We start from the raw sequence: 6,822 nt of genomic DNA on the forward strand, positions 1-6,822 counted from the left end.
AAGTGAATCTGAGATTCATTTCCTCTGCACTGAAAGCCTTGTGTCCACATCTGAGTGTCTACTTTGCCAAAAGCAGCTGCTCCCAGCACCTGTACAGGAGCCCCACAGTCCAGCTCTCTACACACAACCTCTGCATCCTGCTGGTCAAAGGCAGCGTCACACACTGACATCCACGTGTGATCATGAAGTATCTCTAACCTCCCAGAGCAGCGAGAACCTCCAACCAGTCTGACACCTGAAGAAGTGAAAGAAATTAATTACATGACAGTGTTACGGTCTGTAAACTATTCATCAGTTGTAAATGTTTTACAAAGCTGCCGGTTACAGGTTGTGTGGGTATACACACTGGGGGGAAAGATCTACAAATGATGAGTAAAACATTTACAACAGATGAATTGTTTACACTTTAGATTAGGGGATGCAGAAAGATTTGTAAATGATTTATTCATGATGTGATCTTTAATGGAGGGTAAACATTTCAATGATTGACATTTCCATTATTTATAATTGATTAATAATATATTAACTGGTAATTTGTTAACCATTGACTAAGGATCTGTGTGATTATTTCATGATATGCTATTTTTTATAAATGAAACCCCTGGTATGGCTGCCTCATGGAGCTACAGGGAGCGGAGATAACTTATGACAGATTTGTAAATCATTAGCATATTACTTCATTATTTGTTAACATATAGTGATGTTTTGTAAATTATTAGTTCATCATCATCTAATCACTTGTAAATGATTTACAACTTAATCTACAAAGCATAGATAAAAATAGTAACATATCACTTATTAATTGTTTATGAATGCATAGTCATGTTTTGTAAATGATTAGTTAATTATTGACTAATTACTTGTAAATTACTTGTAAATGAATTAACAAAACATACACAAATTGTTAGCATACCACTTAGTAATTTTTTATAAATGTTTTGTAAATGATTAATTTATAAGCAATTAGTTAATGATGAAATACTTACAACTGAACGTTATTATGAACTAATTATTGGTTTAGTCGGGATAGGAGTATATTATTGTGGCATCATTAATTGCATATTTACCCACAACTAAATGTCAAGTAAAGATAATATGAGGTTTGGTTTATAACAGTTCATGTTTTTAAGATGACCTCTTCCAGTATTAGTTGGCGGTTTATGCCAATGTTAGAGAGTCCAGCTCTATGAGATTAGTCAATCATTAAATCACCACTTATTGTTAAAAAAAAAAAAATCACTTTAAAACTTGGGGACTCAAAATACAAGGCATGTGGATCATTAATGTTCAACATGCCTTATATTTTTACTTAGCAGATCGTTGAATTTTGGAGAAACCCACCTGAGCAGATGACACCGGCATCTATATCATGATTACAGTCATAACCAAATTGTTCTACTGATCCACAGTTCTTCAGTGTAGACTCTGATCCAGTACAAAATGCAATTTTCATCCAGATTGGTCCTGATCCTTGTCCAAAATGAGCATGACCCGGAACATCGACAGGTTTTCCACAGTCCAGTTCTCTACACACCACTGCAGCATCAGCCAAATCCCAGAAATCACCACACACTGTTCCCCACTGACCTCTATGAAGAACCTCCACTCTACCAGCACAGCGACTGTGACCACCAATCAATCTCACATTTGCACGGTCTGTATATTGAATACAGAAGACAGAAAATGAAATACTTATAAATACAAAGAAAGAGTGGTGAGAGAAGAATCACACAATGAGAGAGAATAAAATCATGAGAGAGTCAAAAGATTTGACATTTCAGTGAGCTAAAAGAAATCTGCTCTAACCTGCACACACCAGTTTAACACTGCTGTCATGAGAACAGTTGTTTTCATGTGATGATGTTGGACAGAGGTGAATCTGAGATTCATTTCCTCTGCACTGAATCTCTTGTGTCCACATCTGAGTGTCTCCTTTGTCAAAAGCAGCTGCTCCCAGCACCTGTACAGGAGCCCCACAGTCCAGCTCTCTACACACAACCTCTGCATCCTGCTGGTCAAAGGCAGCGTCACACACTGACATCCACGTCTGATTATGAAGTATCTCTAACCTCCCAGAGCAGTGAGAACCTCCAACCAGCCTGACATCTTAAAAACAACAACAACAACAAAAAAACCAACACTGAGTATGAATGAACCTTTCAGAACAAAACATGAATTACTTTTTCTTTTTAACAAATTCAGTTTTGAGGTTACCTGAGCAGATGACTCCAGCACTCTTACCATGACACACACCATTATAACGGCATGATGCTGATCCACACTTTTTCAGTGTGGACTCAGATCCAGTACACATTGCATTAATTATCCAGATTGGTCCTGATCCAGGCACAAGTTGAGAACCACTCAAAATATCTACAGGTTCTCCACAGTCCAGTTCTCTACACACCACTGCAGCATCAGCCAAATCCCAACCATTATCACACACTGTTCCCCACTGACCTCTATGAAGAACCTCCACTGTCCCACTGCAGGGACTGTGTCCACCAACTAACCTCACATTCTTTCTGTCTATGCATGTAGGAGAAAAAAATATATATATATATTTGTATATATATATGAAATTCAGCAAAATTAAATAAATGTTTCTTGCTGAAATTGTCAAGACATACCAGTGCATAGCAGTCTAACATGGTTTTTGTGAGAACAGTTGTATTTGGGTGTAAATCTGTATGATGTTGGACACATATGAATCTGAGATTCATTTCCTCTGCACTGAATCTCTTGTGTCCACATCTGAGTGTCTCCTTTGCCAAAAGCAGCTGCTCCCAGCACCTGTACAGGAGCCCCACAGTCCAGCTCTCTACACACAACCTCTGCATCCTGCTGGTCAAAGGCAGCGTCACACACTGACATCCACGTCTGATTATGAAGTATCTCTAACCTCCCAGAGCAGCGAGAACCTCCAACCAGCCTGACCTCTGGGAAAACAAAGATACTTACTTTTTCTTTTTGCATCAAAACATTAATTATATTTAAAATTAAATGTTTTTAAATAACTTGTTACTAGACACCACTGCATGTATCTGAAGTTTAATTTAATTTAAAAATAGATTAAAGGAATAAATGAAACACATTGTCTTAATAAATATTAACATATTTTCTGTAATGTCAGGGTTTGGCCAGTTTACCTGAACAGATGACTCCAGCATTTCTAGTATGATCGCAGTAATTTTTACCCCATCCTGCTGACCTACAGTTCTTCAGGGTGGATTCTGAACCAACACATCTGACATGATTCATCCAGACTAGTCCTGATCCTGGTCCAAAGTGTGCCTTAGAAAGAGCATCTACAGGTTCTCCACAGTCCAGTTCTCTACACACCACTGCAGCATTAGCCAAATCCCAGTCAAGATCACACACCCTTCCCCACTGACCTCTATGATGAATCTCCACTCTACCAGCACAGCGACTGTGACCACCAACCAACCTCACATTCACACTATCTGTATATTGAACAGAGAAAATGTGCATGTGTGGGGGGGAGTTGGGGGTTGGGGTAAGTAATTTACAAACACAATATTTCTGAAAGTAACACTGCTCTAACATTGTTATTTACAAAGAAAAAATCTGTACTTACCAGCTGTGATAAGTATTACAACTGAAGACAGTAAAATGAGTATCAGGCATCTTTCCATCATCCTCAGCATGATTAACTCAACACCCAGTACAAGCTTCTCTGCACTGATGATACAGAAGTACAGGCATCCTCCTAATGAGAGAGAAAGAGGCCCAACACCCTCCAATCACACTCGCTATTACCTTATTAGACACAACAGAGGAAATCATCAAACAACTTCACTGACAAATCAGAGGACGCTTTTTTGATTTTCACCATATATATCAAAACTGTCAGTGCTGATGAACTCCTCCCCACACACATCAAGACGCCTCATTGGGTGGATGCACACACACACGCAGAGATATTTATAAGACTTACTTGGAGAAAGTTTATTTACAGCATCAAAGCCCAACACCTGCAGAGACAAGATTAAAGCACTGATAACTAACGGCATATGTCCCAAAAATGCATATTAGCGTATACGTATGTTAGCATGACATTAACACATAATAAACTCAACTCAGTAAAATTAAAAATACTATATATTTACTTTTAAAAATGGTGTTTAAATGTTTAAAATATTAAATGTTTAGCTTAAAATTGTGTTTATGTAACACGAAATGTACCGCATTCCACAAGTGGTTTCAGATGGCCCACAAAAACCAGAACTGTCAATGAAGAAAAGCACCTGGGCCCCAGCTAATTTTGTCCGCAGTTTCCATGGTTGCCCCACATGGGTTAGCCCAGATGGGCTGATGGTGGGCCCCTGATGGGCTCCATATAGGGCCCATATGGGTTAACCAGATAGCTCCCATTTGGTGCCTACATGGGTTAGTGATAGGACCCAGCTACGTCTCATGTCGGTATCTTATGGGCCACAACAGGTATACATATGGGCTAATATATTTGTCTGTTTGGGTTACCTTATTTTACAGTAAACCCCTAAACACAAACATTACATTAAATCCACTATAATGCTAAAGGCATTTAATAAACACAAACCAGTAGTTCATGCTTTTAAGCAAAGTTTATTTGAACATGACTATTATAACTTGTACATTTACAACTTCATAAAACAAGTATCTAGTAAAAGTTGATTTTAAGCTCCAGAAAAACTTTTTTTCTTGTAAAAACTTTACAACTTGTATTCTGCATGCTTTAAGCAAGGTTTCATTGGAATAATTTGAACATGACCATTTCGACCTGTAAATTTACAACTTTATAAAACTTAAGGATCCTAAAATTTAAAGTGAAGCTCCTAACAAACATTATTTGGCATAACTTGCATTGTATGTGTATGCATATCTGAAAACTCTAAAATGCATTATTTCACAAACAAACCAACAGTGCTGCTGTCACTCCTCCGTCCTCGCTCTCCCATCGACCCTTTGAAAAGACAACAATTAATTAATCAACCACTGTGCCTCTTTTTCACAGTTAAAACAGATGATTCTTGTCCTTTTAAAGATCGTATTTCCATTTAAAAATAATTTAAAACTTACTCATCTTGCTCTCTACTATGTGATATCGCAGAATGGTTTCTTCCCCGATTCTGTCACCAATTAGCCACTTTGACACCGACTTCTCTGCCTCTTAATTGGTAATTTGGTTTGTAAGAGAATTTTTTTTCAAGCTTCCTGTAAAACACAAACAGCATTAAGGTTAGATTAAATTCCATATTTAAGCAAAAATAAGCAGTCATCTCCATTTCTACATTTTTTTCAGAAATTACAATAATGGTATCAGATATAATATTCCATCATAAACAAATTATTTCTGTGTAAACAAGGGCACAGGGCAACATTTAAAGGCATAGGCCACACAAAAATTAAATGTCTCATTTAATCATAAATGTTAAAATACGTCCATCTGAAATTCTCTTAAAAAAAAAAAAAAAAAAAAAAAAAAACTTTTTACAATTTTTGAACTGGTTCATTAAAACGATCTATCCGAAAGAACCTTTTCGTGGAAACGAATCAGACTTCTAATCACTATTAGCAAACAAGAGGCAAATTAATAAGTACTTAAGGGAAGACTGCATTCTCAAACTCGACGTTCAGCGACGTTTGATGACAGCAGCCGAGATGTGCAGCATTTGAGCGTTTGAGAGGCGCCCATATATACGCTTTTTAATTAAAAACGCCTCTGAATGGGGAGTCGATTCCCCCTGATGGAATCGATTCCGACCTTTGGAATCGACTCTCGATTCACAACGCTTCGGAATCGATTTTTTTTTAATTACATTGTAAACAGTGTAATTACATGCTGTACATTTTCAGTTTTAAAATTGTAATTCTTACCTTGGATACACTGACGACAAACGTCTTCTCCCGAAAATTACCCAATAATAAGCAAAACAGTCGATAAGTAATGGCGCCGGCGCGATTCAGTGCGTACAGTTTGAGAGATGGCCATTCAGATCTAGGCAGGACTGCATCTCGGGTAGTTTGGTGTCGTGGGGGATGGGATCTCGCGATTGGGTGAGATCTCGCGAGAATGTTGTCAGCACAATTAAAGTGGCTGCATTTGTTTTTGTTTTTTTTGTTTGTTTGTTTTTGTTGTTGTTGTTGTTTTTTGTTTTTTTTTGGCTGCATTGTTTTTTTTTTGTTTTTTTTTTGTTGTTGTTGTTGTTTTTTGGCTAAATGTCAGTGGAAAATTAGGTAGAAATGCATGAGTGTTGGAATCACTGGAAAAAAAGGAGGGGAATATTTAGATTTTTATTAAATTAAGTAATCCAAGTGTCAAAACAACAACAAAAATGATTTTAAAGACACATATGTGAACCTGAACCACAAAACCAGTCTTATTTTGCACGGGAATATTTTTAGCAATAGCCAAAAATACATAGGATGGGTCAAATTTATAGATTTTCCTTTTATGCCAGAAATCATTAGGATACTAAGTAAAGATCATGTTCCATGAAGATATTTTGTAAATGCCCCACCGTAAATATATCAAAACTTAATTTTATGCATTGCTATGAACTTAATTTGGACAACTTTAAAGGCAATTTTCTCAGTGTTTTGATTTTTTTGCACCATCAGATTACAGATTTTCAAATAGCTGTATCTCGACCAAATATTGTCATAGCAAACCATACATCAATGGAAAGTTTATGTATTCAGCTTTCAGATGATGTATAAATCTCAATTTCGAGAAATCTACACTTATGACTGGTTTTGTGCTCCAGGGTCACATATGTGAAATATATATCCATGTAATCACCCTATACTAGATTAATT

General features: G+C 36.9%; 1 long non-coding RNA gene and 1 pseudogene across 1 annotated transcript; both read right to left on the minus strand.

The window, feature by feature from the left end:
- Window positions 1–4: 4 nt before the first annotated feature.
- LOC127158660 (scavenger receptor cysteine-rich type 1 protein M130-like) overlaps window positions 5–6,822 on the minus strand; it is a 16,536-nt pseudogene continuing 9,718 nt past the window's right edge.
- LOC127158659 (uncharacterized) lies at window positions 4,841–6,005 on the minus strand. The gene is made up of 3 exons (XR_007826232.1): window positions 5,881–6,005; window positions 5,083–5,217; window positions 4,841–4,966 (listed from the first exon to the last, which is right to left on the minus strand). It is a non-coding gene; the product is annotated as an uncharacterized LOC127158659 (long non-coding RNA).

Source organism: Labeo rohita, unplaced genomic scaffold (assembly GCF_022985175.1).
Source record: "Labeo rohita strain BAU-BD-2019 unplaced genomic scaffold, IGBB_LRoh.1.0 scaffold_1621, whole genome shotgun sequence".
Taxonomy (NCBI): Eukaryota; Metazoa; Chordata; class Actinopteri; order Cypriniformes; family Cyprinidae; genus Labeo; species Labeo rohita.